The sequence below is a fragment of the Cryptomeria japonica genome, chromosome 1 (assembly GCF_030272615.1).
Source record: "Cryptomeria japonica chromosome 1, Sugi_1.0, whole genome shotgun sequence".
NCBI classification, from domain to species: domain Eukaryota; kingdom Viridiplantae; phylum Streptophyta; class Pinopsida; order Cupressales; family Cupressaceae; genus Cryptomeria; species Cryptomeria japonica.
Genome location: NC_081405.1, coordinates 278,342,624 through 278,363,193, shown reverse-complemented (window position 1 = coordinate 278,363,193; position 20,570 = coordinate 278,342,624).

The following is a 20,570-nucleotide window of genomic DNA, read 5'->3' as shown; positions in this document are numbered from 1 at the left end:
GGAAATCTCTCATAATTATACATAGGATCTATTCTTCATGATTTTAATTTTGATGCAAAATATTTCCCTAAAAATCAGATCTTTAAAAATTAGGGTTTTTCCTTATTTTGATCAGATCTCACAAACAGCTTTGAATTTTGACATAAAATTCTTTGTGCAAGTCAAGAAAAGTATTAGAAGAATTTAGTAAAAATTTCAGAGTTTTTAGATCATTTTGTAAATTTATATGAATTTTTTATGAATTTTCATAAAAAATTAATTTTGAGAGAAAATTAGTGAATTTTTTGGATTTTATTACATTTTTCGAAATATCTCAGTATTGTACATAGGATCTATTCTTTGTGATTTTAAATTTGATGCAAAATCATTCCTCAAAAATTAGATCTTTGAAAATTAGGGTTTTGCTTTATTTTACTCATATCTCACAAATTGTTTGGATTTGTTGTATAAATTTTTTTATGCAGGTTTAGAAGACCATCAAGACTCTCCAGTAAAAATTTTAGATTTTTTGGATCGATTTTGCATTTTATATGAATTTTTTATGATTTTTCATAAAAAATTAATTTTTTGAGCAAATTAGCAAATTTTTTGGACTTTCTTACATTTCTGGAAATCTCTTGAAATTTTACAAGTGGTTATTTTTTATTATGAATCAAATCTTTGAATTGGTCAACAAAACACATTGTTGAAGGCCCCTATTTCACAAAGTCTTTTGGATCTAAAATTTACCTAACTTGTGTGCTTGCAGAAAGGGGTGATTATTTCAAACAATCCAAACTACTAATAAATCTTTGTTATAGGTCCTTGGATTTTTATTGTGTGCCTTGTTTTCATAGACTAGCAAACACTTCAATTGGTGCACTAAAATTGAATCATTGTCTTTTGTGTCTTGAGCAATAGGCTCTTTTTGTTTAATCTTTAGAGGGCCTGTCTTCCCGTGTGGTCATTAGGACTACTAGTGACAAGAGAATGACCCAAGTGGTAGCAAAAGAAAATACATCTTCTTCCAAACCACTATAAATAACTGTATTCATGGTGAAAACTATGAATAACGTGTGTTGATTAGTTCATATCGACACTGTCTCCCCATAAACCCGTTTGATCAAATTTATTTGATCAGTTGTAGGGCATAACCCCTACCAGCTAGGAGCCTTCTGTATTTATAGAGCTGAAAGTGCCACATGTATGGCCACACGAGCGGATGCCCTTACTAGCACTTTTTTGTTTTAGAAGCCAAAATCCTTCTAGTTGTTGAGGCAGGAGGTCGGACCTCTGGTAGCGGCCCACACACATACGATTCTTAGTAGAGATACAAAGTTCACCACGGGGAGTTTTCATGGGGACTGATGCTTGGCTGACCCAAGAAGTGAGTGCCGAGGGTGGAGCTAGTGAGGTCAAGCATCTAAGTATCCGCTCTGAATAGCGTAGCCTCGGGGGTAAAACCCCATGTGAGATCAACAACTATTGTCTTGGCCAGCCATAAGAATTGTGCTTGACTTATTTTAAACATTCAAAGCATTCAAGACCAAACAACAAAACATTGTGTCTTTCATGTCTTCAAGTGTATGCAAAACATTTTTACATCAAACAACACACTTTTCTTGAAATCATTTTGAGTCTAGACACTTGCAAACATTGAGTCCTTATCAACATTTTGTCCTCTTGTCACAAAAAACAATCAAAACAATTAGATTTGGTCACAACAAAACAACTTCACAGATTGAAAAAAAAAAATTGCACAAATTTTGCAGAAACACGTCTGTGTCTGACATAATAGCGTCTGTGTTGTATAACCACGTCTGTGAAGGGCAGAAACGTGTCTGTGTTTATAGAATCAACATTACACTTTGCACAAAATCTCAGAGGCATGTTTGTGTTGAATAGAGCCATGTCAGTGTTGGGAAACCGCATCTGTAAAGTATACAGGCGCGTCTCTGTTCAGAATTGAAAAACTGTTACAGTCTAGCAAACAAACACAGTCAGTTTTAGAATTCTTGAGCTTCCTAGGTCATTTCTCCAGGGTTTCATTTAGCATTCAACCTATTTTTGGGTCTCACAAAGTCCATCATTGCTTCGCATCTCACTTTACATTCACAATTGTCTAAACTTGAGTCAAAAGGTCACTTGCTTGTCCTCACTATACTTTGTCAACACACTACATACAACAACACTTTGCTAAGTGGTCCCTCATCAAGGATTCTTACCTTTGGGTCTCATTTGGTCTTACTTAGAGTCAAGGTCAACTTACCTCATCAAGAGAAACTATCCTCTCTTTGGAAGTCACACCTGCTCTACTACATACATGCTCGGTCTTACACTTTGGACATTGCAAGTACACCTCAGATTCATTTACATTCCATCCAACCCTTGGTCTTCCATACTTTTTCCATTTTCATCTAGTCTCACACATCTTGGTCAATACCTAATTCATGGTTGAAACCCGCCTTCAAAAATCTAGGAGAGAAACTAAAGAGGCTCAAGAGTCCGCAAACATGAGTTCTTATGAGTATGACAATGATATCTTTTTCAATTCTGATCATACTACATTACCTGACATGGATGCCTATAGAAACATTCCAAATGTTGAGAACATGGACACTACAAACAACAAAGCTACACACAATGATGATATGGACAACTTTTCAGTACATTCAGCAGATGTGGAAGAATCCATTATGAATCCCCATTTCAATTGACTGGTTGAGGAAATAATGAGGAGGGATAGACAATACTTCTTACAAATGATGGCACAAAGTGGAGCCAAGATACCTCATGATTTTGACATGTCTCAAAGAATGGAAAATCAACCTTTGCAACAACCTCACTCCAACATGGATCAAAGGAGACCTAATAGTGGAGGCAATAGAGGACCACATATGGTACCTGAATCACCATCATCTTTGTTTCAAAATCCAGAGGTCCCACATACACATGGTCAAGCATATGATACTCACCTTCGCAGACCATTATGGAAGTCTTATGCAGAGAAATATGCTCAATCACATATCAACACTAAGGATCAACCACCAAAGCAATTGGATATTCAAAGGCATGCTCAAAATTTGGACACAAGGAAACCCCGTGTCAAATTTGGGGGCAACACATTAGAACATGACATGCCTGTAGAGTATGGTATACATGGACAAAATAGATATAGCGTTCGTCAACATGAATCTATACCAAGTGGTCCATATATGCAGCATCACTATAGACCTCCTCCATATGAACATGTGTATGATCAACATCATCCATATATGCAACATGCTCCTCCTCCAATTGGTGCCTCAAGCATGGGGTATGGTCCAAGAAGTTGATCTCCACCTAAGAGCAATTTGGAGCAACAAATCAAGGACTTACAAAAGAAAATGGAGGACATAAATACACCGAATCCAACATACACAACGAGAGACATATGTCCTTATCCATTTGACAAGAGCATTCCAATGCCTCCTTTTCCTACACACTTTGTGACGCCTAAATTTGATAAATATAGAGGAAAAGGGGATCCTACGACACACATAAGATATTTTTTCATAGCCTACATTAAGGTAGCAGTAGAAGAGACATATTTGATGAGATTATTCCCACAAAGCCTAGGTGATCAAGCTATGGAATGGTTCTCCCAACTTCCACTTGGAATTAAGTCATGGGGTGACTTAGCAGAGGCATTTATTCAACATTTCTCCTACAACATAGAGATAGACATATCAGTCACTACTTTGTGCAACACCAAGAAAAAAGAGGGACAGTCTTTTGCATCATTTTTACAAAGATGGAGAAATCTAGCCAGCAGATGCTCTTGTGAAATTCCACAAAAACAAATGGTAGAGATGTTCACACAAAATGTTAACAAAGACATTGGCTATGATCTAAGGAAAGCTTGTTTGTCCACCTTCAAGGACGTCATTGAAAAAGGCTTAGCAACAGAGAAGGTCCTAATTGAACAAGGAGTCATTAAGATATTCAAGGAAAACAAAGATGACTTTAAAGGAAAAGACAAGCCAAGATTTTGGAATAAAAACAAGAACACAGTCAATGATGGTGTTGTTGATGCCAATACAGTGCAACCCAAATTCATTTTTTCTGGATCAAGTTCTACAAACAATCAAGTGAATACTCAAACAACTTCCAGATCACGAAGGAAGTACACTCCATTGGGAGAACCACTTGAGTCAGTTTTCAAGAAGCTAGTGGCAAACAAGGTAATCACCATTCCAGATTTTCCTCCATATGAGCCAAAGGTTAAACCAAATTGGTGGAATGATGATGAGTATTGTGAATTTCATAAGAGCAAGGGTCATAAGATAGGAAATTGTCATCAACTGAAGAACATCATACAAGATCTCATTGATAGAGGTGACATTGAGATTGAGGGACACTCATCCAATCAAGAACATGAGATGTTTAAGGAACCATTCCCAAAGCATGACAAGGGAAAAGCTAAAGCCACAAATGACCAAACCAACTATACAAGGGCATCTTATAACTATGATTCAACTATCAATCACATATTGATGGACAATTACGTCTCTACCATTATCATCAAGGACAAAAACCCTGAGAATTCTACCCAGAGACCCAAGATTGTCTTAAAATGTGTTGGATCTTCTTCCAAACCTACCTCTGAATGTCATGTTACAACCCATCGAGGTAAAATCACTTTGCAAGGTGCTCCAGCCAAGAAAACTGCTTCCTCATCAACCAAACCTGAGTATGACCTTGTAGAACAATTAGGGAAGACACCTGCGCTCATCTCCATTCTAGAGCTCCTATGCATATCCCCTGCACATAAATCCATTCTTGACAAAATCTTGAGAGAAACTATCATTCCTACTGATCTGAATGTGGACCGGTTTCAAGCCATGGTGGGATACCTTTCCATTCCACACTCCCTTACATTCACAGAAGCTGATGATGCCTCCATAAGTCAGCCACATAATGCACCATTACACATTGAAGCCTTCATACACAAACATAGAATCAAACGAGTCCTGATACATGGAGGAGCAGGTCTAAACATTTGTACATTGAGCACAATTAAACAATTGGGATATTCCGACAAAGCTGTGAATTCTACAAACAAAATTACTATCAAAGCATATGATGATGAAAAGCATTCATCCAAGGGTACAGTCACCTCAACTCTTAGAGTTGGGCCAGTTACAAAGGATGTGGTTTGTCAAGTACTTGATCTTGATCTCACATACGACATATTGCTAGGACGTCCTTGGATTCATGAAATGAGCGAAGTCCCATCTACATATCATCGATGCGTCAAGTTTCCACACAATGGAGTTGAAGTGACCGTCAAAGCGGATCCAAATCCATTCATATATTGCAACAATCTACAACCTAGATCAAAAATAACAATCCCAGTCAATCGCCAAGCTATTCCTTCTTCAGCATATGTGGATCCAGAATCCTTGAAAGCTTCTACGTCAAAACAAACAGAGCTAAAAGAAAACTTCAAGATTAAAGACATGGGATGTGGTGAGTATATCTTTCATGTTGATCAACTCCCACTATCTCCTAAGACATTCAATCGACAAGAACAACCTGCAAACAATTTTCAATGCCAAAGAATTGGGTGTGAACCACCTAGTGTTGTGGCTACTAAGTCTGAATGCAAATCTCCTCTAGTGGTGCAAGCATCTCTTGATATCAACAATCCTAAGAGTGGTTCCAACAAAGAATCTATTGAGCGTATCACCAACCCTCTTGAGAACTCACATAGCCTTACCATATCATCCACTCATTCCATTTCCACTCCACTTCCAAACTTGGATCAACAAGAATCACAAAATCCCTTACTCATTGGGGATCACAAATCAAGATTTGAAAAGAAAAATCTAAAAGTCAAAAATAAAGAAAAGTCCTTTAGTCCAAATCAAAATCAAAAACTATAAGACTTTGCAAAAATCAAAGTCAAGGATAAAAATCCTATGAAGCAAGAAGACAAAGAGTTGATCTCCCCTAATATCAAAATAACTAGGGGCAAAAGTTCTAAAATTTCAAGTCAAAAAGCATACTTGTTGATCCTAAGTCTCCATCATGCTATCCTACTTTCACTTCTTTTCACAATCATAAGCCTTCATAACTCATCCACTTGTTTTCCACATCCTTTCCCTTCTGGAAATACATCATGTACCTTTAATGGAGCATCCTCAAGGGACTTTGTTATCAGGGATGCCCAAACTTCTTTAGGTGACACACATATGGGCCTATGTAGTCCACACACTAGTAATTCTATCTCAGTTCCTTTATCAAGGAAGACAGACACTCAAGCTACACATCATTCAGCCAAGGAACAATGCAGTTACAATCACAAAGTCAAGCCTCGCACATTTGAGGTAGGGGACTTAGTTCTCAAAGAAAATCCTAAAAATCAACAAGACAGAGAGAAGAAGGGCAAGTTCGAACCAAACTGGCTTGGTCCCTACATTATTACAGCAGCATATGGATCTGGTGCATATCGGCTCTCAACTATAGAAGGTGAACCTTTGGAGGATCCTATCAATAGCATGCACCTTCATAGGTTTTACACATAGCTCTTCAGAGTATCCTAATTCAAAAAATACAAAAAAATCAAAAATATCAAAAATATAAAAAAAATTATAAAACAAAAAAAATCGTTACTTGGTGAAAACCTGGCAAACAAGCGCCTTGTGACACAAAAAACATTGAAAAATCAAAAAAGTAAAGAGAAATAATTTTGTCTAACGGTGAAAACCACTTCGGTGGTGCCCTGGGCAAGTACCATGGTGAAAACTGGGTCATCAGCGCCATGCATAGAGACATTGCTCCTCCCTCCTTCAGGATTCTCTTTCATCACTTCACTTTGCACACACTCATGACCAATTCATCCATAATAAACTTACCCATTCCCATCATGTCTTGTTATTGATCTCCCTAAGATTGGTTAGCCATTCATAATAAACCTCCCTTTTCATCCCTTTCCATCCATAATAAATCAGATCCTATCTGTGGCTAAGGCAAAATCCTACGTCTAGTAATGGGTGTGGAACTGAGAACATCACATGTTTTGAGGAGTACAGTTTCTTCCAGCTTCCTTCAATCTATCTGCACACAATCCACAATAAAGCAACATTTGCATCACAAATCTGCAATAAAGTTTCATCTTCTCCATAATAAAGTATCAATTTCATGGATTCAGTCAGTTTCAGATGAGACAGTAGCAACAATGGGCTTCAACAAATCAAATCTTTCAACAGACTCAGACAACATATGGTTTAGTGCTATATATCCTTTTTGTGAAAGTAAACATTGTGACCACAATCAAATAAGACTTATACAAGTGACAAGAGACACTAAACTTGAGGACTACAGTGGATGTTGGTGTTGAGTCTTGGTTTTCTTTTGATTTCATCTTTTTTTTTTGGTGACATGTCTTTTAGCTTTTCTGGGATGTCTTTGACTAGAAAGGCGAGGATGGGGTATCATCACCTATTTGTATTTGTTGTCTGTGGATTGTCTCTTAGTAATGATATGACTTGTCCAAGGATATGAGGACACTATGAGTCTAGTGTGAACTGGGGCATTCCTTGTTTGCGACTGTCTTATCTCCATGCAAATAGGTACAATGACTTTTTGGGTCGAACATATGCCTCGATTGTCATAACCTACTTACCATAATAAAGCTCAATGATGATAACACACAAGAAGCTCTTTCTTGATTGACTTCCATCATCCTTCTCAAGTCTGCATAGCCTGCTATCACATGACTGAGTATAATGACACACCAAAAACATTTGCATTTCATGTAGTTGCACTTGCATTACCACATATAAGCATTTCATACATACATATAGATATCACAACTGCATCACATCCTGCACACAACACCTGTTAGCACAATAATCATTTGCATTATCATATTCATTTTCATTACATACACTCACATTTGCATCATGCATACACATATAAAACATAAAAGAACAAAAAAAAATATACTGCATTGCATCATATACATATTTGCATCCATATCATAAGCATCACATAAGAACATCTCATCACATAGGTACGCATGCATATAGCTGCTGCGAAGATGAATCATCTCATATATATATATAAAGTGTCATGATACAATGATGTCAAAAAAATCATATGGCTACAATCACCCAAAGGTGTCTACATCATCATACAAAATGGTACAATACTGATACATAGGGAGCCCTCTACGACTATGATGAATTCCCTCCCTCAGAGCCGGGTGGCCTCAATGGAGTCTGAGCCCTAGAAGGACCGGCCCCAGGATCATCTCTCCTAGCCCCTGTGTTCTCTACAACCACCCCTCATGTCGCCCTATCTGGACAGAAAAACCCATTGATCGCTCCTCCTATCACTGCTGGCAGTGCTAATCCTATAGCTGTCATGGTGTCCCAAGCCACATGTCCAGCCCTCATCTCCAATCTTGTGTCCTAGAACACTCATCTTAGGGCCTCCCTATCTCCATCTCGATCGTAGGGAATTAGCTCCCCATCGATCAGTATCTGCAGAATCCTATATACATCCTCCATGGTGACTGTCATCTCCCCCATCGGCAAATGAAACATACAAGTCTCAGAGTGCCATCTCTTAGCCAATGCAGTCAGCAATCCCATGTTTGCCCGAAACTCAGGCACATACATAATAAATCACAAACCCATAACCTCAATGGCAGCTGGATCCTCAAATGTCAGCTCAAGTCGCAACCTCTGAGTCGATGGGAATCTCTCCCGTGACTCCAGCATAGGAAAATACTCCTGTAGTCATACAAATCAATCATGTCAGTCATAGTGGCATTCACTATTCATCACAAAATGCTACTTTTTATCTAAGTGCATCTGACTATCTATCCTCGTGACACTCACTGTTCATCACAAAGTGTTGCTATTTATCCTAGTAGTACTCCCTGTTCATCACAAAGTACTATGTGTGTGACGCTCACTGTTCACCACAAAGTGTTGCTCACATTTGCACTCACTGTTCATCACAAAGTGTTGCTCATATTTTAGTACTCCCTGTTCATCACAAAGTACTATATCTTGGTACTCACTATTCATCACAAAGTGCCTTGATCTATCCTATCCTAGGGTATCTGCTTGAGTGAATCCTCTTGACTAGTTTCCTAATTGGCATCGTATGTTCTATCATAGAATTGTCAATCCTAGCCCTATTTGCTATCCTAGTCTTCCCTAGAGGACTTGCTTGAGTGTATCCTCTCAGCAGCTTATCCAATCGACAGCGTATGTTCATCACAGAACTGTCGATTTGACCTAGAAGACACAAATTCATATTTTTGGACACAAACGTGCCTGCACATCACGAACGCGACTGCATTTGGCATAGACACGGTTTCAATCATAGACACGCCTGGCACAAACACAGATGCACCTCACGAGCACAGACGCACCTGGCACCAACGCAGACACACCTGGATGTTTTTGGACATTTTTTTTGATCCTATTCTAAGCGCATTTATTACATTACCTACCATGCATTAATGACAATAATAAATGCATCGAAGTACGAGGAGGTTTGGTGGTACTTACCGGCTCTCCTGCCTCTACTGGCCTCTGGAATCGGCGAACATGGTCGAATCTATGAATGAAGGCCATCACTGCTGACTGCTGCTGCTCTATTTTCGCTCTGCACTCTGCTCTCATGGATGTGTAGATGACAATGAGGATGTATTTCCCTCGTGGTCTATTTTATAGACTACCCTAGCCCTATCACTCGTCTCCCAAGTCAATCTTCATTATCCCGTGACTCTGTCACTTTATCCGGTCAATTCATTCTAGCCTTTCTTTCTTATCGAGAGATTGTCTGCAATCATTTCAAACATTTAATTCCAATCTCTCGAGGGGGCATATCATTCCCATCTTGGGGCAACTTTGTATCAGTTCATCTTATCTTCTTTGAAACAACATGACAAGCCGCATTGTCTCAAAGAGGGGCAAAATGTAGACACCTAAAATTGTCATGTCTAATTAAATAAATATCTTTATTTATTTAATTATCTAAGCCTAATTCTTCTATTAATTAAATAAACCTTTATTTATTTAATTAATTCATTTATCCTCTTCTAGCCTTATTTCTCATTTAAATAAATACATTTATTTATTTAAATTATCCTTTTCCTAAATTAAATAAATATCTTATTTATTTAATTGATCCCTATTCCTATATTAATTAAATAAATCTTTATTTATTTAATTAATTCATTAGCTTTTTCTACTTATGACACATGCCATTCATCTCTTAATTCATACACTACCTACCCTTTCATTATTTTATTATTTCTTCTACCTACCCTCTAATCATAACCGACCTCCTTTTACACCTCTCAATCTTATCCCTCCATTTCATATTGTGTCTTCTATATAAGGAGATGTCTCCTTCATTATAAAACCCTAATCAATCGATCTAACTACTTGATCAATTGACTACTTGGCATATGCAATCCTACTTGCAACGACATTTTGTTCTTTGTTGAGCTCTTGTGCATATAAAATCTGAGACCAAATACATCAAACAAGATCAATGGAGATAGGAAGAATGGAGATCCAAACCCTATTGGACATGTGATGGTATAATCTTTGTGATTTCATTTGATTTGCATTGTCTTAGGTAATCTTCATATGTTATGGTGGATCTTTGTTGTTGTTAGGCTAGGGTTTTGTGGTTGAATTCATTTAGCCTTTCAATATCATTATTATTGTTATCCATTTTCACCATATACAGCCCTAAATGCATTGAACTTACTAAATGCTTATGTTTTGTCCTTCAAGAATGTGACCCACATCATTCTTGAGAAATCATCAGTGAAGATCATAAAATATTTGTCACCTTGAATACTTTTAGTCCTTATTGGTCCAGAGGTAAGTATGAACCAAATCTAACAAATGTTCCGCTGAAAAATATTTTCTCTTAAAAGTTGAGGATGTCATCTTTCCCAATTGACATTCCTCACACAAAGCATTAACTAGTTTGTCCAACTGAGGAAAACCTCTCACTATCTTGGACTTACTCACTTTAACAATGTTATCAAAATTTATATGACAAAATATCCTATGCCAAATCCCACTATCATCTACTTTAGCAATTAAACAGTTGTTGACTTTAGGATTCAGGTGAAACGGGTTACTTTAGTCTTCTTGATGGTAGCAATTAGTTCACCTTTTCTCCCTACATTCCATTCTTAAATTCCAATGGATAACCTCTATCATTGAGTTGAGCAACACACAAAAGATTGTGCTTTAATCCTTCAACCTAGTAGACATCATCTACACAACTCTTTCTATTAAGATAAATAGTTCCCTTACCTTTTACCATGCAGGGTGATTCATTACCAAATCTCATAACTCCTCCATCAAATTCCTTCAAGGTAATAAATTTTCTCCTGTCACCCGCCATGTGGTGTGAACAACTGTTATCAATGATCCAATCATCAGAATTATCCATGCAAGAAACTAATGCCTTCTGATCAGATGTTTCCTCTTTAATGGCTACAAAAACAATGTCTTCATTAGCATCTCCCTTAGATTCCTCACCACTGATACCACCATCAACTATAATGAGACAATCTCTTTTTTCCTTTCCCTTGTATTGCTTGAACTTCTCATGCTTGTGCTCATTGTCACCATTAGGACAGTTAGCTACAATGTGTCCAATCTTTTTGCATGCAAAACATTTCAAGGGTAATTTACCTTTGTACTTATTGGTTCCTTTGGGAAACTGCTTGGCCAACAATGCTACAAGCTCAACCAAACTATCTTCATTATCAACTTCTGTGCTGGATCTAGATTCATAGCTGTGACTAACATCTCTACTTTTCCAAAAAAAAAACCTAATTCTAGAAGTAGCAACATGCAGCAGGGAGGAGTAGGAAGCGGCAATGGGAGAATTCAAAATTCAAATTCTCTGAAAGGAGGGAACTCTGGTTCGAATGGTGGGAGCGGCCATAATGAAGGATCTGGTCCTATGGGAGAGAAGGACAATTCTCTGAACATTCCAAAGGTCATTGACATTATACAAACTGGTGGTACTCTACCAGAGAAGAAAGTGGGTTCTGGGTTTTTGGGGGAGGGGTCCAGCGGGGGGTCCAGCCCACGTAAAGAGACCTTGGAGAACAGAAAAGAATCTAGAAAATGGTCATCCCTTTCTGGAACAAAACCATCTGGTAAATCCTCTTTACCTCCTATCAAGAATATTTCTAATCCAACTAGTGGAAAGTTTGCTATCTCTATCCCTGATCTGGTTATGGATCATAATATAAATAGTATGTCGAACTCCCTGGTAGGCAAATTTATGGGTTCGCGTCCAAACATTGAAGTTGTAAGGTCTTATGTCAAATGGAAATGGGCTTTAAAGGGTAACATTGAAATCTCAACTTTGCCTAAAGGCCTCCTATCTTTTACCTTCTCATGTGAAGAAGATAAATTAAGGATACTTTGTGGTAGTCCCTAGATGGTAGGAAAGACAGCCTTGGTTCTTCAGAAATGGCATCCAAATCTGAACATGAATGACTCTCTTCTAGCACAAGTTCCAATTTGGGTAAAGTTACCAGGTCTGCCTCTTGAATATTATGCAGAAAGCACCTTCTCAGGAATAGAAAGCTCATTTGGAGAACTCCTCTCTATAGATCCAGTCACAACTTCAAAAAGGAGACTTGCTCATGCTAGGTTTTGTGTAGGGATAGCCCATGATGCAGACATGCTAGAACAGATAGATATTGTATCAAAGTTGGGGACATGGAAACAACAAATAGAATATGAATCGACCCCCTTTGCCTGCTTCCATTGCAAGAAAGTAGGTCACTAGGCAAAATCTTGTCCTATCAAGCCTAAAGGAGAGCTCAAGCAGACTAAACCCCCAGTCGAAAGTAAAAAGGTACTGGATAAAAAGGTATGGCAAGTTAAGAATTCAGAAAATAAGGAAGCTGACTTTAATGACAACAACTGTTTTGAACCCTTGGAGGAAAATAAGAAAGTGGTATCCTCAACATCTGTCTCCAATCCCCCAACCCAGGAAGTATTGAGAAATGAGTCAACCAAAGTAAACAACCATGTGATAGAGTAGATTCGAATAGAGGAATTGAAAGAACAAACTAAATCTTCAAAAGACACAACTAAAGTGGTCATCGTTGATACTTATGCTGATAAGGAAATGAAAAAGAAAGAGGAACAACCTGAGGAAGGAGAGATCTCTGGCTCCCAAGAAGAAGAAACTGACTCTTCCCCGCTCATGATAAGCTCTGAAATGCAAGAAGCCCAAAAATGTGCAATACTGGGTATGAACCTTTTGGACTTGGATCAAAACTCAAAAATATTTAAAAATGCGTCACATGATTCTAGATTCCCTAATTGGGGCAATGAAGATGAAATATATAGAATCCTCAGTAATCTAGAAGTGGTTCTCGAGAAAGAAGCTGACTGGAAAACACCAAAATATAGGAACAAGAAAGGATCCACTCCCTCTGCTTCTCAACTAAGGAAATCCAGCAGAATAGCTCAAGTAGATGTTGGGTATATCTCCTCTTCCCTAGGTCGACCTTCTAACCTTAAAGTCAAAGACAAGGAGGCCAGTAAGAACATTGTAGATGGGACTCAGAAGACTCTTAAAGGGTTAGGAATTGGTAAGTAACTATGAAGAATATCTCTTGGAATATTAGGGGACTTAATAATCCTCATAAACATGATATCATTAGGAATATGATAAGGGATAGTAAACATGATGTTTTTCTAATTCAAGAGACCAAAATGAGTAGAGAAAAAGTTGAATCTTTGAAGTTTTTTAAAAATGGGAGTATCAGTGGTGGTAGCTTGGAAGGTGCTTCAGGAGGTATAGCTACCATTTGGAATCTTAATAGTGTCAAAGGCCATGTTATTATTCAATAAAATAATTTCTCTTGCATTAGATTTGAGCAATTAAAAGATGGAACTTCATGGGTCCTCACCAACATTTATGCACCCAACACCTTGAAAGCTAGAAACTCCCTCTAGAAAAAACTTATAGAAACTAGGGACAGCTTCAAGAATCTTAGCTGGCTAGTCATGGGAGACTTTAATACTCCTTTGAGAGAGGAGGAAAAATTTGGTGGAAGCCCCTCTCAGTTGGAAAGTAGGTTGGCCCTTATGGACTTCATAAATACACAAGCTCTCAATGATGTGGAGATATAGGGATGCAATTACACATGGACGAATAGGAGAACTGGTAATGATCTTATCCAAGTTTCCCTTGACAGGGATCTTATTTATGATGAATGGTACAGACATTACTTCTTCTCCCTATCTGCCCACATCCGGGTTGGGTAAGATCATTTCCCCATCACCTTCATTGCTGACCCAATTAATAGAAGAAGACATTTTCCTTTCAGATTTGAAAAAATGTGGACTCATCACCCTGACATCAATCGTAATATTCAGAAATGGTGGAGTATCCAAGTAGAGGGAACTTCTATGTACAGAGTTGTAAAGAAACTTAAAAGTGTTAAGGACAATATAAGACTCTGGAATAAATCCAGCTTTGGAAACATTTTTTAGGCCAAAGGTAAACTCCAGGATGACCTTAAGAAAATACATGACCAAATTCAGAAGGATGGCTTCAGTACTGTGTCTTTAGCTGAAGAAAATGAGACCCTTAAAAAATACCATGAAATCATTGCTAAAGAGAAAAAATTTTGGAAGCAGAGATCAAGATGCATTTGGCTAAAGGAAGGAGATAGGGATACAAGATTTTTTCATATTTCGACTATCAAACATAAAGCGGAAAATAGGATTACAAAATTGGCAGTGGATAATGGGGAAATGGTCAAGGAGGAAGAGATAAGGAATGAGGCCAAAAGGTACTTTTCAGAACTTCTGAGGAGGGATCACAAGTTGGATGCTGATATTCAATCTTCTTTTCTTCAAAATATTCCTTGTCTCATTGATGAGCAGATGAATGCCTTCCTTTCTTCTATTCCTTTGATCTTGGAAATCAAAAATGTTATTTTTTCTTTTGATAGTAACAAAGCCCCTGGTCCAGATGGCTTCCCCATGTTCTTTTTTCAAGATTTATGGGACATTGTAGGGAAGGATGTTTCCAACGGGGTCAAGGAATTATTTGGGGCTAGAAGAATTTTAAAAGAAATTAATGGCACTTTCATTGTACTTATTCCTAAAACCCAAGGTGCTGACTCCATGGACAAGTTCAGACCAATCATCTTATGCAATTCTTTTTATAAGATTATCTCCAAGGTTCTTACCACCAGAATCCTGACTGTCCTTCCTTCTCTGATTAATCATCAACAAAATGGTTTTGTCCCAGGAAGATAAATTCTCAACTCCATTATTACTATCTATGAGAATATTCATTATCTTGTTAGGGCTAAGAAACAAGGTCTCATCCTTAAGCTTGATCTCTCTAAGGCCTATGACTGGGTTGATTGGTCTTTTCTTGTGAAGGTTCTTGTGGCTTATGGTTTTTCCACCAAATGTGTTGACCTCTTTAGTCAGCTTATTACCTCAACCTCTTTTGTTGTACTTGTCAATGGTTCCCCTTCCCCCTTTTTCCAAGTGTCTAGAGGACTGAGGCAAGGGGATCCCATTTCCCCTATCCTCTTCATTATTATGGCTGAATGTTTTGGTAGGTCTATGGAAAACATGGTTAGGTGAGGACCTTTTAAGGGACTCCAACCTTCTTCAACTGATCTTATCTCTTCTCACCAACAGTTTGTGGATGATACCATTGTCATGGCAGAGTCAACTATCTCAGAAGCTAGAACCCTAAAGGACACTCTTTGTAATTTTGCCTTTGCATCTGGTCGGCTCATTAATTGGATCAAAAGTGAAGTTTTTTCATCAATACTCTAGAGAGAAGATAGCATAGAATCAGTAGAATCCTAGAATGTCAGATTGTTGATCTTCCTGCCACTTATCTTGGCCTCCCCTTGGGCATTGCACCTCCTGATTCTTTTTGGGGCTCTCTAGTAGACAAGTTTCATAAAAAGCTAGCTAGTTGGAAAGGAGGCTTTTTAAGTCAGGCTGGAAAGCTTCAACTTCTTAGAGCTTCTCTTCAAAGCATACCTATCTATGCCCTAAGCCTTTTCAAAATTCTAGTCAAGTATGCTGATGCAATTGAGAAAATTCAAAGAAAAATTCTATTGTCAGAGGTTGAGGATAAGAAAAGAATGTCTCTTGTGGCTTTGGATCAGGTTTGCAGACCGAAAAGTAAAGGTGGTCTAGGCCTGAGAAGAATCTAGATCTTAAATGAAGCTCTCCTATCTAAACATGTTTAGAGAATGTTCCACTTAGAGAGTGAATGGTGTAAAATCTGGTGAAGTAAGTATTCTCTTCTGTCAGGTCCTCTCTTTCCTCTTTTATCAATTCTAAAATCAGCATTAATGGATCCCATATCTGGAATCATGCTTCTAAGTGTAGAGATAGCATTACTAAAGGGGTTACTTGGAAAGTAGGCAATGGTAGTAAAGTTAATTTTTGGGAAGACTCCTGGCTTTTTGATAAGCCTTTGACTGATTTCCCAGAATGGACCCCTTATGCCTCCTCCTATATTAGAACTTTTGGTCCTTTAGTTGAAGGGTATTGGACTAGTAATAAATGGTAGAACATAGAAAGTATTCACCCATGCCTTATCAACCTCAAAAAAAATCTGTCTTTGGCCTAGTTGAATAAAGAGGAAGACTCCCTCATTTGGAAATATGAACCCAAAGGTAATATCACTCTCTCTTCAATGTATGGTGTTCTCTCCGCTTCCCTTTCTTATAATCATTTCTAGTCTAAACCTTGGTTGAAGGGTCTGACCCCCAAAATCAACTTTTTCTATTGGACTATTCTTCAAAACAAAATCTTAGACCTTAGATAACCTCAAGGGTAGATGATTTTCCTTTCCTAATAGATGTTCTTTGTGTCTTAAGGAGGAAGAGTCAGTGGACCATCTGGCTATTAACTGTTCCTATTCTGCTTCCATCTGGGAAAGATTTCTTAACATTTTTTGCATTGATTTGGTGTTTCCTAACACTATCAGTGAGTTGTTCTATTCCTGGAATTACCATTGGTCTAACTCCTTTTTGAGATCTCTGTGGCAGCTATCTCTCCCTCACATTTTGTGGGGATTATGGAAAGAAAGAAACAATCATATTTTTAGGGACACTTCTCTTACTCAAGATATTGTGTTCCAGAAAATACAATGGGTGATTGTGGAGAACATTGGGATCATTGGGGGTCCCTTCTTTTCAACCAACCCATTGGAATCTCACATTTTAAGTTCCTAGAATTTGAAGTATGTTGGTAGTTCTGACCCCAAGCAAAACAAAATATTAGAAGCAAGATGGCAAACTCCCCCTCATGGTTGGTTCAAAGTCAATTTTGATGGTGTTGTAAAAGGTAATCCGGGCCCTACAGGATGTGGAGCTATTCTTAGAGATGACAAAGGTATATGTAAGGAAATGGTTGTTGTTCCAATAGGAAGCCAAACAAACCACAAGGCAGAAGTAATGGCAGCACTCCAAGGTATTCTCCTCACAAAAAGATGGAATTGCCTCTACATATGGATTGAAGGGGACTCTAACAACATCATCAAGTGCCTTAAGGGGACCTCTAAGCCCTCATGGTCTATTAATAACATTATAAAGGCCATTAGAGACCTCATTAACACTTTTGAGAAAAGTTACATATCTCACATCTACCATGAAGCGAATAGTTCTACAGACTGGGCAGCCAATGCGGCGGTCAATCAAGACAAAATGATTACTTGGAAGGGAGAACAAGGCCTCCTAGAGGTTGTCAAATTAATCATTTTTAAGGACCGATACAATAGAACCCCAAAGATAATTAATGTATAAAACAATAATGAAATGGATTAAAAGGAGTACTTTGAGCAATTATAATATTGTCAGCACCATTACTCAATCTATCACTTCCCATGCTTTCTAGGTAAATTTGGTAGCTCCGAGAAACTCTCTGTCTAAAGCTCTCTGCAAGTTTTGACATTCAGCTTTGAATAGTGAAAATATGGGTGGAAACAAGTGCTGCTACGAACCTGGCATCTGTAAGGAATGGAAGCAAAAGGAGGCTGTCTAGAACATTCTGCAAAAGGGAGGGTTTTCAAAATTTATGGATAGACTCCATGGATGGGATGCCACAGTCACCAATTTCTTTTGTAAAAACTGGAGAAAGGGTACTTTGAAGATGGGAGACTAGTCTGTTATCATAGATGAAGACCTTCTTTCCTAGGCCACAAGACTCCGAAGGGAAGGAAGCAACTACTACAGAGATAAAAAAGTGAGCAAGGAGGCCATTGAAAGATATCCTGAAACTAAAAAGGAGAAAAAATGCCTAGTGAAGCTAAGTAAAACTTACTATCCCCCTAGGGATTTTGTTAAACCATGGAGGGAGGTCCTTTTTGTTATAATGCGCTATATAACTTTGGATGGTATATTCACTAAAGTATACGGCTACCATTTTGTTTTGATGAATCATTTTAGGCATGACGAGAAGGTTAACATTCCATATTTTTTGCTATGTTCTATGAATGTCACCATTAAGGCCTATAAAGAGAACCCTACGAGTGACACTGCCATGCATCAAGGATTAACAGTTCTTATTTATGACCACCTCAAGGCTAACCATATAGCCCACCCGCAACCCTTTATTTTTGTGTCTGAGGGGGATGGGTCGGACTCTATTTTTTCTTTGGATGAGGGTTCTGATAGTGATCCAACGAGCGATTCTAAGGAGAGTATGGATGACTCGAAAGTTCAAGTTGGCAAGAAGAGGAAACATTTGAAAACCAGGCCTTTCTCCTCAAAGGGTAAGAAATCTAAAGGCAAAATTCTCCAGATATGCTCCTCCTCCTTAGAGGAGGTCTCTGAAAATTCAAAGAAGGAGAGACCCCAGGGTTCTCTGAAAAAGAAAACCAAAGCCTATACTCAGACCAGAAACAAACAAAAGAGAAAGGATAAGAATATGAAGGAGCTGGAGGAACATAAACAGAAAAACATTTTGGGTGTTGATCAGAACTTGGAGGTGACCACTGGAGAAGTTCATAGGGCTGAAGATAAAGCAACTGTTGGTGACACCCCAAATAAGGATCATGACAACTCTGGTAAGATAGATCCCCCCTCAAACCCTCCTCCTAAGGGTTTGAAATTTTTTATGGACACCATGGAATGGTTAATCACCAGTTACAAGAAAGTTGTGGATGACAACAAGAAGCTCATCCACAGAATCCAAATTCTGGAAACTATCAACACTAGTGAAGGGAAGACTATAGTATATTATATGGAGGATTTGACAAATATAGTTGCTAAAGCTGAAAATATAAGAGACTCCTTCAACCCCAGATTTGAGAAAATCGAGAAAGACTTGCTAGAGAGGAAAGTGAATGCTAATGCTATGGATCAAACTATGTCGGGAACTATCAGTAAAGTTAGTAAAATTGACGAATGTCTCAAAAGTATCACAGAGCAAAGCTTAAAAATTCTGAAGGTCTTTGCTGATAATACCAAAACTCTCATCAACAAATTGGATGAGGAGAAGGACATCCTAGAAATTGACCCTGACACTAAAGATACACGAGATGTGCAAGGACCCAAAACAAGAACCAGAGGTAAAAAGAATGAGAAGAAGCCTAAAAAGGACCTGGATGAACTCAAAGTTGTTGTGGCCACCTATGACCAGTTGGTGATTAAGACGGAGGACCTCCTAAAGACTCTTTAATTGTGCAGTGTTTTCTTGGTTTCTGTTGTTTTGTTGTTTCTATCTTTTGTTGTCCTTTATTTTTACTAGCATTTTTGCTAGTTGTTTTGTAAGTAGCTTTTTATGGTCTGGATACTCTATGATGATACTTCTTAATCTCCTATGTTAAAGGTTTTGGGTCCTAAAAACCTATTTTTCTTATTAATCAGAACATCTCTACTTTTCCTTAGAGATGGATTAGAAACTGAAGCTCTAAATGTAGATTCAGATTTTTGAACACTACCATCATAACAATTTAATTTAAAAGAAGTAAGCTTACCAATGATGGAGTCAAGGGTTACCTTAGTTTTGTCAATTGCTTTTAGCTCCTAAATGGCTGCAACTCAGATAGCATAGACTAATAGAAGGATTCTCAACACCTTACTATTCACTATGGCATATTCCACTTTACCACCAGCACTCTTGATCTCACCAACTATCTCTTTGATCCTCTGACCATACTACTGTATATTCTCATCTTCATATATTTGCATATCATCAAATTTTCCTCTTAGACTCTCTTCTTTGGCAATCTTCACATGCTCATCACCACTATAGATCTCTTCAAGTTTCTTCCATACCTCATAAGTAGTCTCTAGACCATGGACATCAACATACTCTACATCAGATAAAGAACTGATAATGGCCTCCAATGCTTGATTGTTTTCTTGTTGCTCTTTCTCCTGATCATCAGTCATAATCCCACTAGGTGCAACATATTGAGTACCAACATGTTCCCAGTATTGACTTCCTAGACTCTTTGTATAAATTTTCATTCTATCACTCCATATTTTGTAGTTCTCTCTATTAAACTTTGGACCTTCTTTCTTCATC